The sequence below is a fragment of the Gigantopelta aegis genome, chromosome 1 (assembly GCF_016097555.1).
Source record: "Gigantopelta aegis isolate Gae_Host chromosome 1, Gae_host_genome, whole genome shotgun sequence".
Taxonomy (NCBI): domain Eukaryota; kingdom Metazoa; phylum Mollusca; class Gastropoda; order Neomphalida; family Peltospiridae; genus Gigantopelta; species Gigantopelta aegis.
Window position 1 is genome coordinate 14,053,835 of NC_054699.1, and position 17,285 is coordinate 14,071,119.

At 40.7% G+C, this 17,285-nt stretch overlaps 1 long non-coding RNA gene across 1 annotated transcript; it reads left to right on the top strand.

Moving 5' to 3' along the window:
- The first annotated feature begins 6,774 nt into the window (after positions 1-6,774).
- Positions 6,775-16,907, top strand: LOC121368455. The gene is made up of 3 exons (XR_005957521.1): positions 6,775-6,912; positions 16,255-16,425; positions 16,786-16,907. It is a non-coding gene; the product is annotated as an uncharacterized LOC121368455 (long non-coding RNA).
- The last annotated feature ends 378 nt before the right edge of the window (positions 16,908-17,285 follow it).

Genomic DNA, 17,285 nt, shown 5'->3' on the forward strand with positions numbered 1-17,285 from the left:
ATTATTTAGTAGTAGTCTCCTACATCTGTTCGTCTCTCTCTTAAGCCTGGTGTGTTCGTCCGACCACCAAGGGATGGAACTCCTGCCATCAGGCCTCGAAGATACAGGAACAGTTTTATTAGCAATATCGATGATGGCACCTACTAGGTTATCATTAAACCGTCCGGTGTCATCATCTCGGATAGTCTCATGATCCAATTCACCACACAGTTGTCTAAACTTTGGCCAGTTAGCTCTATTAAAATTCCATTTATTTTTACTTTTAACAGTATTAGTTATAACATCCGAAATATTATAAGTAGTTTTGACGGGGAGGTGGTCGCTTCCCAAGTCTTCAAGTACCTCCCACCCACACTTGGCAGCTACGTCAGTAGAAACCAGGGTGACATCAAGACATGACTGAGTATTGTGGGACTCCGATAAATATGTATACGACCCATCATTTAAACAAACTAAATTTAAACTGTCTATTAAATTACCTATAGTACGCCCTATCATATTGGTAACCTTTGACCCCCATATTATATTTTTACCATTTAAATCTCCTAATATAAATAAATTTGTAAAATGGTTACCAATAATATTCAAAAAATCATTTACATTAATATCTTTTTTAACAAGAGTTTTACCATTAATATGTGGGTGTATATAAAAATTAAAAATATTAATATCACTATTCTTAGTATGAATGGATACCCCCAATGACTCAATACATCGATGTCTACCCACAGCCGGAATCCGTGAGTGTGCAATACCATGTCTGACAAAGGTTGCTAGACCTCCTTTACAATTATCACTATCCGTCTGAAAGAGTCCAGTATACCCTGGAATTTTAAATTCTGTAAATACTTTACGTTTCTTATCTTTATCAGTTATTTTTGGAAGCAAGGACTCTTGGATAGCAACAATATCAATAGATTTATTTAAGTCTAAAAAATGTTTAAGTTCTGTGCCATTAGCCCTAAGTCCTCTGGCGTTCCACTGAAAGATAGTGAGTCCCTTCTTCTTGGTATACAGTATACCATTATTAGTATTATTTTTATTATTATTTAAGCTATTATTACGTATTACCATGGTGAAGGGTCGGAGCAACTCTAGTTATAGACTTATAGCTAACAATTTAGTCTATACTATCATTACTCCTAGACTCCACCACAATAAGGTCCTTGGCCCCATACCAAGATACACTACGTTTCTCAATGGCATCGGGGTCAATTTTAAGAGCTAGATGTTCATTAAGTACCTCACAGGCATCCCTGGACGCCATAATGACGTCGTCGAGAAAGAATTTTTTATTCGGGACCTTTTCTAACGCTCTAGTCAAAAACAAACCAGATAGTACCCTAACTAAATCTAGAGCTGTAATATTCTGTTCGATATTCTTCAACTTGGTCCCTGAGGTGACGCCGGCATAAGATTGTGACTTAAAATTTATTGTATTAGTCTTTGACTGATGATTCAGTCTTATTAGGGTAATTTGCGCCAGCCGCCACAGCCGGGGGACGGGGAACACTTGTCATAGTCCCCTGAGGGCGACCAGTCCGTGGAGCTCGGTCCGCCATGACGCGGACCGCCCTCAGATAGTCTGGGCAATCCTTAAAGTGAGTAACGTGAGGCCCCCTACAATTGGCGCACGAAACAGGTTTCGCGCAAGGACTGTCTGGGGACCTTCTAGGATGTGCGGTACCGCACCTGAAACAGACCGGATACTCCCTGGTCGACCTACACTTTTTGACTGTGTGACCCCACCTCTGGCACCTGGCGCATTTAACAGGTTTAGGTATGAACTGGTGGAGGCCATGTCTCTCCCCTCTTACCCTGATGAACTGTACCCCGGGGGGGCGGGATAGCAGGACATCCAAAAACCCATTAGCCCATACCGTGATATTTGTTATGGCCAAATTGGGGTTGTCTCTTCTCACCGCCTGGAGGAGACCAACCCCTTGTGTCCCTCTATAATCGATCTTAACTATCCTACGGAGAGAGGGGGGGGGGGAGGGGGCAGATGAAACATGACTAGGCACAGGCTCGGATCCTTCCTGACGGCTGGACCCTCCCCTTACAACCTCCCTAAAAGGTTCTTCCATCTCCTCTATAGAAGGGGTGGATTGGATCTGTGTTGCCCCACCCCCCTCTCTAGTTGCTTTTACTTGTCTATAAAATTGCTGTGGCAGCTGTGACCCCCCGGGAGGCACCCCCACCCTGGGCTCGAGGGGGGGGGGGGAAATGGTCTACCTCCATTTCCAATACATTTAGCTTAACTGGTAGGCTCGTATTTAATTTAGTAGATTTAAGCTGTACCCCCCTTTTAGCCCATGTACGTTTGGGGGGGGGGGGGGGGGGGCAAGAGTATTTTTACATTTCAAAAATTCTTCATCTCCCGGTGAGTTATAGTTTGAACTAGGGGAGTTGGCGTACCGGCGTTTCCTCTTTTGGGTCACAGCCGTAAAGTCGTCCCCGGGGGTCTCCTGTACATGTACAGTTGCTACTTGATTATTCCAGAAACCCACTGCGACCGGTGGTGTATCAACTCCCTTACTAACTGGAATATCGATCTGCCGGCCTGCAGGTGCAGTAACACACACTGCCTCGCCAGCAGTCGATACGGAGTTCACCGATGAGCGCTTCGTGGGTTCCCGGATACCGACACCGATCTTAACGCCCATAGATGGTGCACGTGTCAAAACACCCCCGCGGTTCCGAGAGGAATTCAAATCCGGGCGGGCGCAATACCGCTGGCTGTACTGCCATTGGTTAAATCATCCCCCAACTCGATCCTTATTTTTCCACACTCTGCAGAGGAATCGAAATTAGCTTGTTGACTAGCAGGGCGGACGGAATCGTACGCACTACCAGTTATAGTGTTTTCATTGGCTAAAACAGCCCTAATCTCGATTCCTTTTCTGTTCACCTTTGTCACAGAGTTAGAAACAGTTTGTTTGTCACGGGGACGGACGCAATCGTGCGCACTACCATTATCACTGTTCCCATTGGCTGAAACACCCCCAGATTCGATTCCTTTTGCATTGCTAGTTACAAAACTGGTCTCGCGATGAGGGCTAACAACACTACTAATTACTCCATGAATTTGGTCGGCCAAAGCCAAGTCCTGGCTAGGGCCGGGTCCAAAAGTTTCAATATAACTGTCGGACGACAGGGCACCACAAATATTGGTGTTGTCGCCCCCAGTTGGTTCACTAATGCATCTTTTAAATACAACCGCAACCTCATCCGAGCACCCGGGGAAGGGCCTAATCTGTAAAACTGATCCCAAAGCTGAGAATGCTACGTCACATCTGGCGTGCATGTAAGTTTGACCATTCGAAAGTTGGGAATAGAAAAACACTGCATTTCTAAAAGTGGGAGAGTTAGAGGTTTTCTGTAGGGCAGAAACAGTATGTTGCAGAAACTGTAGGCCGTAGGGGGTGGGGGTCTAAATCAGCAAAAAATACACGTCTCAAGCCTAAAATTTCTATGGGTTCACTTTTTGTTCTCTTAATTACTAATTTTGGACGGCTTGGACTTGGAGAGACAGGCATCCCCCCGAGAACTGAGAATCGGTTGCTGGTTGGAACTGAAAAATTCATATTATTATCATCATTTACATTGACACAAGAATTCTTACCTTTGGGCGTCCCGACAGGTTGCACTTCCGTCCTAGGCGCTGGCTTCTTTCTTTTACGTAACTCACCTGTCACCAATCCCGGGGGTGGGGACGGTGATTTTGGCGAAGCCACCTCGGCCGAAAGTGTTGGTGATTCAGAAGCATGGGTGTTTTCCTCACCCGTATTAAAAACATCAAAACTTATGTTAGAACTTTTATTATCAGGACTATCCCTAGGGTCAAAAACTCCTTCGTCTTCCTCCCCCTCGGAACGACCGGCTCTAACCGAAACGTTCGATTTATAATCCGAGGGGGTGGTAGATATATTACTAAGCTCGGAATAGCTCAGCACTCTGGCCAAGTCGCCTCCGCCGTCGGAAAAAACCGATTCCTCCCCCCGGGGGGGGGGGGGGGGGGGGGGCCTCCTATGTATTTCTCTACATTAATAGAGAGACCACCATCCGGGAGTGGAGTATCGCGTCTCGGTCGTTTAGACGGAGTAGAAGTAGGGGGTGGGCCAGCATGAACGTCCGCCCCATGGTCCCAGCTCATGCCGCCCAACCCCCCACCAACATTTGAAATTTCAGAACGATCACTAACCGACAAGCGCGACCTACAAGTTATTTCTGTAGTCAAAGAAGCTAGACTACTATCCAAGTCCGCGAGAAGACTGTCTGTAGACATCATGTTGTTAATACCAAAAAATCACTACCAAAAATCAACAATTTAAATTTACTGAGTAAACACGTGCGAATTCGGCGCACAAGTATCTGGCAAATACTGAACTCCGCGTAGCACGTGTCAAAATTTTAACGAGTAGCCCGGTAGCTACACAACACAAAATTAATAGACTTACTACCACACAATTCTTCTATACTTCAGCCTCGGGTTTGATTGGCTATAATTAACCAATAAATAATTATCCAAATATAAACAAATTAATTTATGAGAACAGCAACAAACACCACTTCACCACTTGCCGGCTTGACCAGAGATGTGATGAGGTGTCGTTAAATAAATGTTCCATTCATCTCTCAGAACAGTTGCTACCATTACCTTGTTGCTGGAGCGAGAGGATTTCAATGTGTTCAACTTTGAGCCTGATGTTTCCACTCCATATATGCTTGTGTTGTTTCAGGTTTAATCACCCACCTTATCTTGCCACACTGACCTCACCCTGTGGCAAGTGAATTACGTTGTATTAATATTTAATATACTACCATATAGACTATTGATTGAATTAAAAACTATATATACTAGCGGAAAAAAGTAACTGTGTATGGTTATCATGTTGATAAAAACATAATTTCAAGACATAAAACGATGAAACGATCAGATAGCATGGTTAATAGGCAAATCTGCAAAACTTCAATTCATTTAAAATGTCACAGCATCCGTCGTTTCATTGGTATTGGGGATGAAAGACACGGGGGTAAAAAATCAGTTCACAAAGTTAATAGCGCGTATGGCCATGGTTTGCGTCGATGCAGGCCTGGTACCGTCGCCTCATAGAGCCTACCAAATTGTTGAAGAATGCCTGGGGAATGCCGTTCCAGATCTGGACTAACGTCTGACCCAGCGCTGCCAACGTCACCGGCTGGTTAGGCAGCGCACGTACACGACGTTGCATCTCATCCCAGACATACTCGATTGGTGCAAGATCGGGTGAGACTGCAGGCCACTGCAACACATCGGTATTCTGCTGAGCTAGAAATCCCTTACCACCCGGGCGACGTGAGGTCTAGCGTTGTCTTGCTGAAGCGTGATGTGACGTTGCTGTCTTTGCACAAATGGGATGACGTGAGCCTGGATAATGTCGTCACGGTAGCCTACGGCGTTCAAATTGCCATCGATGACCACAATAGGTGTTCGTCCAGTTGACGTGATACCACCCCAAACCATGACACTGCCTCCGCCAAAAGCACGTCGCTCCACAATACAGGCGTCACTAAAACGTTCTCTAACACGACGATAGACTCTTGAACGGCCGTCGCTGCTGTCTAAGTGAAACCTGGACTCGTCTGTAAACAGAATACCCGCCCAGTGTCGGCGATTAAAGCGCAAGTGTCTTCTACACCAAGCCTGACGTGCTACACGATGGCGTCTTAGCAAAACTGAACGGACAGCCGGACGTCGCGAACAAATACGCTGTTCACGTAATCGATTCCGTACAGTTCTGGGGCTGATGGCACGCAATCCAGGAATGGTCCGCGCTGTCAGACTTTCCGTTTGGAAGTGATTCCTGAGGTGCACGAGTCGGGTATGATTGTCCTGCTGTCGTGACGTCACGCGTGGACGACCTGCACGTGGTCGGTCTCTGACATTACCAAATTGTTGAAAACGTCGCGACAAAGCCTGAATAGTGTTTATGTTGACACCAAATTGCGTAGCAACAGCGCAATGGAGCATTTCAGCCTGGATCATACCAATTGCGCGAAGGCGGTCATTTACATTTAGCCTGGGCATTGCTCTACGACCACTTTCAACCGAAAAAACCTGCTTTTCTGTTCCACCGGTTGCCAAACAATGACCCGACAGTAGCAAAGTCGACAAAAGCTGGAGCAGTAAAATGTTGGGCGGAAAAACCTTGAAAAACAGACCCATGTCCAAGAAGCGAAACGGCACGTGCCAATACGGAATTGACCCCGCGATTGTGTGGCGGTGCGTTCACTGGTCAACTGTGCAAAACATCAGGCTAAAATATTGAGCCGTGTTAATTTTATCTGATGTTTCAAGTTACACTGTTACTTTTTTCCGCTAGTAATAGTTGTGTATAGAAGAAAGATCGACAGTTCTTATGAATCAAGACACGTATATCAGTATAACGTGTTTTAAAGTCGTTAAATAACTGCTTGGCGGATTTAAAAAATATTAAAAACAATGTATTATGTAGTCTATCTACATTTTGTTTCATGTTTAAAGATCCACCTAACTTAGTCTTTGAAGCATTTAAAAACCAGAGAAACCGGACAAACAATTACACGATGAAAACAGTGGTTCTTGTGTTATGTTTTTTGGTGAAGGTTTTGTTACACTTCAGTGGTTCAGCACGTACCTGTGCAAATCTAGACAACTTCAGCTTTTTACGAAGGAACAGCGACCTAACGGGCTTTGTAATAGACGTCATAGAAAACACTGGAATTGTAGAATGCGCGGCAGAATACAAGCTCCGCAAAAAGTGCAAATCAAGCAGCTTTCAACATTCCAGTGGGAAATGCAAACTTTCTGAAATAGCAATCCAACAAGCAGGAAACTCGGTTGTCACACAAACTGGAACTGATATGAGTGATGAATTAGACTGGCCTTCAGTAAGTATTACCAGCTACTAGTGTTCGATGTGAATATTCGAATATTCGTCATTAATTTGCTATTCAAAATATTCAAATAGTATTTTAGAGTATTCCAATATCTGGAGGTTTTGGATGGTAATAGAAAATGTTTCAAAATGATGTGCATAATGTGGTATTTTTGAATTCTAAAATCTGTTCTACATGGTTCGCTTTACGTCTCTAGTTTCATGATAATGTATTAGTAGTGACGTCACGCGAGCGGCTAGCATTCATTAGTAAGTAATGTTTTTTCGATAACAAGTAAATGGGGTACAATTATCTACAATAATAATCATATCGATTTCTAATACATTTTGTTTCTTTCATATTACAAAGTCATGTAGGGGTCAATTTAATACATTATTGAAAACGGAATATTACCTCGAAACATATTTGACAAGATTATCGTATTCAAATAGACACTGAATAACTAAATTGCACACGTCAAATTACCACTCTACACAGGCAGATTGTTTAACATTCCTAAAGAAAATATTCTCTAAACTTTATAATAAAAATAGGGTGGGACGTAGCCCAGTGGTAAAGCGATCGCTTGATACGCAGCCGGTTTGGGATCGATCTTCGTCGGTGAGCCCATTGGGCTATTTCACGTTCTAGCCAGTGCACTACGACTGGTATATTAGAGGCCGTGGTATATGCTATTCCGTCTGTTGGATGGTGCATATAAAATATGCCTTGCTGCTAACGGGAAAATGGTAGCGGTTTCCTCCCTATGTTTGCATTAAAATGACCATATGTTTTACATTCAATATGCTCTAGTGGTGTCGATAAACAAAATTAAATATGACTTATAAATAAGCCTCTGTAAAAGAAAATACAATGTAAAAGTCTCATCGTTTCGGCAACTAAATGTTGACATCATTACGGTGAAACAGTAAAACAGGACAACGGAATTTAAAACGAGGTGTATAAAACTGTGTAATACTGATATCGGAGATGAATATCGTTATGTATTCAACTGTAAAAGTCGAAATATTAAAATCATTAGAAGAAACGGAAAATAAATATTATTATAGAACTATAGAATTATCGAATTATTTATTGTCGGCTATTGGACAGACAGACATTGCCACTTTATTAACGTCTCACTTTATTTGCATCACACATTAATGCAGGCGTCACACTGTCCCGAAATAAACATAAAAGTGCATGAAGATATTCCGTGTGGTATTATGAGAGACAACATGTTTAGATAATACAAGTATGTACAATTAGACTAATAACACTAATGCGTATATAACAACATATACGTTTTACAATATAACTGAGAACGTTGGAACAAATTAACACGAAGATCCTCATATAACGGGCAATTTATAAACAACATGAATTTCATCCTCAACTGATTGGTTAAAATCTACAGTCTCGTCTAGCAGAATTCTAAACAAAAAAGTACATTGATCTCCAGTGTTTAAAAACACATCACCACATTTAAAACAATGACTTGATCTAGATATAGATGCGGTTCGAAAATGTACAACTGTGGGTTTCTTCCAATTTAATGACGTGCTATTTTCAACATATAGTGGATGTTAAACAATTTGTAATGTTGACATATATAGTCTTAGAGAGGAAACCCGCTACATTTTGTCATTAGTAGCAAAATATATTTTATATAAGCCATTCCACAGATAGGAAAGTACATGGCCTGCATGGTAGGAACAAGAAATGGCCCAATTATTGACCGATTGCACATGAGGCAAGGCTTTTCCACTGGGCTACATCCCGCTCTTGTTTATTGTAAACGGTATATAGTCTTGTGAACTTATGAATTGATGTTTCTCCTTCGTACGTTTTGTTTGTTTTGATTATTTATTGCAAATATCAATATATACAATAATAAATGTAATATAGATAGCATACTAATTAACATTTAGAACGACTGTTGTCCTTAAATCACAGACGTTTGGTCTTCATTTTGTAGTTGTTCTTTCTCACAGGGAATAGCCGGTCCTTTTGAACACCACGCCTGCTCTATCAACGATGTTTGTGAACCGACGAGCAGATACTCAACGAAATGTGTCAAAGCATGTAAATACAATGCCTATTTCAGATTGTTTCAGCTAGATAGGGATGACTATGTTCTGTCTGGAATATAGGGAGTGCGCACGAGTTAGGGGGGAAAAGATGTAGATTTGGTTGACTGCAATATGTTGCCGATCATGTACACCACCTAAATCGGCTGCTGTGCATGTTCCCAAAAGTATGGCATATATGCAAATATGGGTTATGACGATGTGATGTGAAGCATACTGAATGTGCTGTGTAAAAACATCTACTTCATGTTTATAACCATGGTAAATTGTTGATGGATGGATAATTGTACTCTGATGACACCCCATAGTTATCAAACAAAAACAGTTCAATAGCAATTTTAAACAGAATGCCTTTCAGCATTTAGAAAACGTATCAAACATTATTAGTTTATTTTTATGTAAGAACATCCAAAATTACGTATTTCGAGTTTGACGTCATTTCCATCCATGAAGACACTGCGTCACATATTCTTACGTCATTTGAATATCGAGTAATGGCTGACTGAAATTAAAGTTGCATATACAGTTTACAAAAACACGTTGTATTAAGCTTCATATTATATATGATGAAGAGATTATTACCCTCACCAGAGGCTCGCATAATATATTTTTTATTCCTAGTATATGATATTCACGATACCCAAACATAATATGGTAATAACCGCTATTTATTGTATATTAAAGGTATTGTATATTGTTCACATAACATACCTTCAGACTTTGATAACATCGCAAACTAGATGGAAATTAGATGTAAATTAATCAGGTCACATCAATACGTTTACTAACATACTAGTATATGCGAACGTACTACGGCGACACCATACAAATAACGTATACATCAATGGTCTCCAAACATTACTTTTTCAATAGCAACTTTCCATTGAATGTTGTTCAGCATTCTGAGAAGAAAAATGTCATTCACTAGTTTGGCATCATCGGGGGATATACAAAATAACGTAATTTACGTTTTACGTTATTTCCATTAAAAAACACAAAAAAAACACTGCGCCTCCACGTGAACATACAACAAGATAGGCCATGGACTACATATGGTTGTTGTTGATGTTGTTGTTGTGCTTTGTTTTGTTTCTTGTTGTTTGTTTGTTCGGATTTTTTTGTTTATTGTTGTTTTGTTTTGTTTTTTGTTGTTGTTGTTTTGGGGTTTTTTTTTGGGGGGTGGTGTTATTTTTGGTGGCAGGGGGTTGGGGGGGGGGGGGGTATTTCTATGTTTTGTTTTTGTTTTTTGTTTTTACAAAAATCCAGTATGTCCCGAACATGATACAAACTGGCAACAGTAACATAACTGGGATCCACTACTCATATGTCACCAATAGAGCAGGGTACCCTAAAAAACAATTTATGTTTTTGTTGACGTCATGCCATAATTGGTATCCTCAATATTGTGTGCACCAAAATATCCACATATGCGTCAGTGACATGTATAATATATCATGTCCACGTGAGATGCTTTATATTGTTCAGAGGCGGAACGTAACTCAGTGGTAAAAGCTTCGGTTTTTGAGCGTTCGGTCTGGGATCGATCCCCGTCAGTGGGCCCATTCGAAAATGTATCGTACCAGCCAGTGGACTATGACTGGTATACCAAAGACCGTGGTATGTGTTATGATGTCTGTGAAATAGTGCACATAGAAGATTTCTTGCAACTAATTGAATAATGGTGCCGGTTTCTTCTATAAGAGTGCATTTCAAAATTGCATGATGGACTTTGATTGCCATGCATTAGATGATGATAATCAATGTGCTGTAGTGGTGTCCTTAAAGAAAATAATACTTTTGGTTTTGGTCAATTCTTGTAATATAGTAAATGATAAATTATGGGTATTTTAGATACATAATGGGTTTGTTAACAAATCATGTTCTGATAGGTTAAATGAATGATCGGAGTTATAGTGAAGAGTAGTATTGATTCATGGAATTTGAAAGCTAAACTCTAGAATTGGGCTTCTTAGCAACACATGTTGTGACAGGTAAGTAGATGGTCGTAGCTATAGGCAAAAGTAGTGTTGATTCACGGAATACGAAATCTAAACTCTAGAATTGGGCTTCTTAGCTACACGTATTGTGATAGGTTAAGTAGATGATCGTAACTCTAGTCAAGAGTTGTGTTGATTCATGGAATACGAAAGCTAAACTCTAGAAATGGGATTTTTAGTAACACGTGTGGTGATAGGTTAAGTAGATTTTAGCTATGGTCAAGTGTAGCGTTGATTCATAGAATTACAGAATTTTATTATGCTCAGACCGCATATATCAAACATGATATATAAACTGTAGTGACAAGATAGGGTTTACAGGAGAAAATAGTGTTGAATCACGGAATACGAAACCTAAACTCTGGAATTGGTTTTCTTAGTAGCACGTACCGGCCTCGGTGGCGTCGTGGCAGGCCATCGGTCTACAGGCTGGTAGGTACTGGGTTCGGATCCCAGTCGAGGCATGGAATTTTTAATCCAGATACCGACTCCAAACCCTGAGTGAGTGCTCCGCAAGGCTCAATGGGTAGGTGGAAACCACTTGCACCGACCAGTGATCCATAACTGGTTCAACAAAGGCCATGGTTTGTGCTATCCTGCCTGTGGGAAGCGCAAATAAAAGATCCCTTGCTGCCTGTCGTAAAAAAGAGTAGCCTATGTGGCGACAGCGGGTTTCCTCTAAAAACAGTGTCAGAATGACCATATGTTTGACGTCCAATAGCCGATGATAAGATTAAAAATCAATGTGCTCTAGTGGCGTCGTTAAATAAAACAAACTTTACTTTTTATTAGTAACACGTGTTGTGATACGTTAAGTAGATGGTCGTAGCTATAGTCAAGTGTAGTGTTGATTCACGGAAAACAAAATCTAAATTCTAGAATTGGGTTTCTTAGTAACACGTGTTGTGATATGCTAAGTAGATGGTCGTAGGTATAGTCAAGTGTAGGGTGATTTACGGAAAACGAAAGCTAAACTGTAACATTTTTATCTTTGACAATAGCCAAGGAATGTGCATGACCGGCTTCCATTGAACTGTATTATTGTGCTATCAATTAGTGATTATCACAAGCACGAGACAAGACACTATTTGCAAGGTGCATTTAAAAGATTTCTGTGTTACATGGTATATATATATATATATATATATATATATATATATATATATATATATATATATATATATATATATATATTTGCGGTGTAGTGTGGTGCTGTTTGTTATCGTGTTAGTGTTTCGTTGCCTATTCTTTGTTGTTTTTGTCGTTGTTGCTTGTTTTGTTTTTGTTAATGGGATGTGTTTTGCTATTTTGTTTTCTTTTTGTATTCTAGGGGGATCACACAATAATATGCTTATAGAAACATTACATATGTGCATAATATATGTGTGTAGTATAACAACTGTAACTATGTTATTGCGTCCTTTCAATAATTTAACGACATAAACCTAGTTTGGCATTAAAGATGTGTCTGTGACAAAACCACTTCACACATACAAAAGCTAATACGTCAAGCAAGGAACGGTGAATAGTATTCCTCTGAGGATTGGCAGCACTTTGTTTGGATATCGACCAGTTGGCAGAAACACTGAAAACTGCAAAAAGAGTCAAACTAATCAAACTAACTACCTGAAACTGGAACAAGTCCCAAGGCTGCACTAAGGAGTCGCCAGCCTCGGTGGTGTCATGGATAAATGTAAACGCTCATGGCACATTATTAATACACAGTATATTAAACAAATAAATACACATTACAGAATTAAAAATAAAACACAAAAATGCCATATCAGTCATTAATAAAGTGACATTTTGTAAAACGCTTGTGGAAAAACCCACTGCTCAGTCAATTTGACCCTCATCAGACATGTGACGTAGCATCAGGCCTAGTGTTAGTAGGTCAACATACCGACAGTAGAGAATGATTTTTCGAAAAACAGCTGGTGGTTAACGGACGCTAGTTTGGAAATGTTGGTCTCATAACTTTTGTACATCTACTCGAATGGTATCTCGATTGGTGAGGAAGTGGTATATAAGCACGTTAAGCTAGTTACCTACCTACCTGTGCGAAGGAGGACACAATATCAGTCCCGACATTTGAAAGTGGGATATTAACACTTGACTGTAATATGTGTCCAGATCAGAACGGATTTAAAACACCAAGCAGAATAAATAACATTATTTTATTGATTAATATCACATAAAATAGGTATCTAAATTTATTGTTTTAGACAGATCGGTATAATGCAATGCAGGTATGAACACATACAAATAATAATACGATTTATCTTGCTACCTACACCCGTTACTACAGGTGTTGTTAATTTTTTATTAAGCTTTCAAAGAGGCGCAATTATTTCATAACACTGTGTGGTGTCCTAATTGCTGGGGACATGCCGTCATTGCTTAAAAGGTGACCACTGGCAGACAGTAGAGGTTTGATCGCATGCCGGTGTAATCAGTAGGGGCATGATCGCGCATCGGTGTAGACAGAGCTATTTACTACATGACCCGTTCTTTTGTTCTTGTATTTGCATCCGAAGTCCGGAATAGAAGGAGCGCGCCTGTGTGTGTGTGTGTGTGTGTGTGTGTGTGTGTATGTGTGTGTGTGTGTGTGTGTGTGTGTGCATGTGTGTGTGTGTGTGTGTATATATATATATATATATATATATATATATATATATATATATATATATATATAGACTCACACACACGCGCGCGCGCACACGCACGCACACACTCACAAAACTGCATTTCAAAATTGCAAGAAGGGCTTTGATTGACATCCATTAGTTGATGATTAATAAATCAATGTTTGCTGTAATAGTGTCGTTAAACCAAACAAACGTTTGGTTTTGTAAATCTTTGTAAAGTAGTAAACGATAAATTGTGGGTATTTAAGGTACATAATGGGATACGTAGCTATAGTCGAGTGTAGTGTTGATTCACGGAATACGAAAGCTAAACTCTAGAAGAGGGCTTCGTAACAACACGTGCTGTGATAGGTTAAGTAGATGGTCATGTATATATATATATATATATATATACATATACATACATACATACATACATACATACATTGTTCATTGTTCATTGTTCATTGTTGTTTTATTGTTGTTGCTTAATTATTATTTTTTGATGGATTTTTTTAATTATTATTATTATTATTTTTTAGTGGGATCACACAATAATGTGCATATACAAACATTACATATGTGCATAATATATGTGTGTAGTATACCAACTGCAACTATGTTATTGCATCCTTTATATATCTTAACAACTTAAACACATTTTGGATTAAATGTGTCAGTTACAAAACCACTTCACAGGTACAAAAACTAATATCCCAACCAAGGAACCATGAATATTATTCCTCTAAGTATTTGCAGGGATTTGTTTAGATATCGATTGGTTGGCACATATAAGCACGACAATACGGTGAAATGAAATAAGGAGTGAGTGAGTAACTGTTTTAACGTGTTCATATACCACGAAAGTTTTGAACACACGTGTCACGGGCTTAACCTCTGACATCGCCAGTGATTAAGTCAGGGCCAGGAGGGGGTGTGGGGGTACATTTGAAGTTGGCGGAATTTAGAATAAAATGTTAGTAGTTAGGTCAAATACATAAGGCCAAAATGAGATAATTGATCCAAACTAACATGTTTGGCAAACAAGTTGGTCCAAAGGTAAAATTAGTGTGCTCAGCCAAAACGGTTTTAAGGTGATTTGAGCAATTTAGATGGGCATCCAAAAATAAAGTATGTCGGACTGTTTACACAAAAAAAACCCCATAAAATTTCGAAATATAAAGTCTGACTAAGCCATTAGCTGAAGGCGAAAGTACTCGAATACGTTGGTACCGACGGGGACGAGATGAAGTGCTTGCCGATGAACTGTGGCACAAGCGTCCTCCACCTGTGACCTAGCAGGCTTTTTGCTAGTTCGACGTAATGATCGCCGGCGATGATCTTGAGTACTCTGTGGACGGTGTTGCTGTCCATCTCCCTGAAGAGGATTTCCTGTCTGTACGGACCGTCCCAGCGAATCGTCACCACTAGGCAAAGCGATCCGTCCCGTAAGGACGTGTTTTGGATGGCCACCTCAATGCCATCGGGGAAGTGCTTGAAAACATCCTCCTGGATGCCTCCCGGCAGCGAGGTCACGTTTGGTGTGTCACCAACCAAGTACTTAAACTGCTCTTGATTTTCTGACAGCATAACTCCATGGCGCGAAGTCCGTACCTCGGCCAGAAACGGAAGGCCGTGCCATGGCTAACAGGTAACTCTGGTGATTGGTGGCCATTTCGCAGTACCAACTTTCTTGTTCGTCTCAACGGAGTCCCGCTGGGCTGGGGGTTTCGGCGGAGAGTAACGCTAAGGTACAGGAACAGGACACGCCGGCCGTGGAGTCTCACACATGGCGATCTTCAGCTTCTCTCCTGGCGTCGACTTGTCAGGCTTGGCTGGCTGGGTTTTCTCAGCTGGCTTGTCCGGTCACGCTGGGGGCGACGATGCAGAAGGGACCACCGCTGGTGGTTCAGCCGTCAGTTTTGGTACCCCCTGTGCCGCCACTGGCACGCGTTTTCTCTTCCTCGTTCCCCTTCCCTTCTTCTGTGGAGAAGGACCGCCGTACACCAAAGTCACTCTTGCTCGTGACACGGTATGCGCGAGGCAAAACTTTAGCAACGTCCCGTACGAAGCAATTAACACCCCCCTCTCCCCCCCCCCCCCCCCCCCCCCCCCCTCCAAGGTGTGTGTGGGGGGAAGGGTTAACACGAGAGAGCTTGGAACAGTGTCGGTCTTCATCGTAAGCTTGATCCGGAATGAACGTGAAATGAGAAGAGTCGGTCCTACGAAGCGATCTTAACACTATGATCACGTTAAGTGCTAGCACGTAAGGTGATCTTAGTGTTGGGATCGCATCGTGGATCAAGGTCAGCCATTTCAGTTCAACTTATTTTCAAGTGTGTGTGTGTGTGTGCATGCGTGCGTGCGTGCGTGTGTGTGTGTGTGTGTGTGTTTTTCTCAAGTTAATTTAAATATGAAGTTATGTACTTTTATCCTCTCAAATATGTCTATACGAAGCCGGGTAAGTTAGAAAACGTTTGTCCTACTCCTTTGTTCAATGTGCAATGCAATGTGTTTTTAATCCAAAGAAAAACCAGCTGACCAAACTGACGGGCCACCACATAAATGTTTTAATGATGTTCAATATTTAATACAAGAAATAGATTTCTCACAAGTGGACTTGCTTGATGTATCTTCCAGACTGTCCAAGCCCGCCAACTGTTGCCGACGCCCAACCTGCCTTCATAACATCCTACGAGACGATAAAAGTAGGAAGTCAACTGACTTACACTTGTGATTTTAACTTCCACCCAGTTGGTAATAGAACCTGTCTCCCAGACGGCACATGGTGTGACTTCAAATGTGAACTTGGTAAGTTTATATTCAATCTTAGTTTTTTAGTTTATTCTTCAATTTGCGAATTTAGTTTTTAATGTGTTTCGTTTGGATGTTTTGATGGCTGTTTTTGTTATATTGTTCTTTAGTTTCGGGGTTGGTTGTAATGTTGTTGTTTTGTTTTTTGTTGTATTGTTCTTTAGTTTCCGGGTTGGTTGTAGTGTTGTTGTTTTTTGTTGTATTGTTCTTTAGTTTCGGGGTTGGTTGTAGTGTTGTTGTTTTTTGTGGGGGTTTTAGGTGGGGGATTAAGGTCAGTTTAAACACAATTAATGAGTTTTGATAATGTTCGTTTTAAACATAATGCAAATAATATTTAAAAATATAATATATTTGCAGGTCACTGCCCAATCGAAGACGGGTACATACTACTTGAAAATGTGTGCATCAAGGTGACACGTGATAGGACACAAGTTGCTAGAGCACGTGCGAAATGCAACCAGTCAGGTGACAGATTGGTGGTCGTGGACACGGAGAAGAAAAACGAAGTTGTCAGTATCCACGTCAACAGAACTATAGGTAATTTGTCCTTGTCTTATCTATAAAAAGTGCTAAAATAAAAGACCAGTTTTACGATATAGTGCCTTCGTTACAACGTTGTAATGTATCTGGTTAAGTACCAGTAACAATCGTATAATTCTGACACAATTTAATATTTAGTAATGAACTAAACACACCAAAATTACTAAATAAAAAATAGCATAGGACATAGTTCATTGGAATCAAAGCAATCTATTATATAACCACTACCTGATTACCTGTGTATGTAATAAACATGGCCTATTCATGTTTATACAAGTTTTGATTATAGACGGACAATGGTTTATTTACCAATGTAC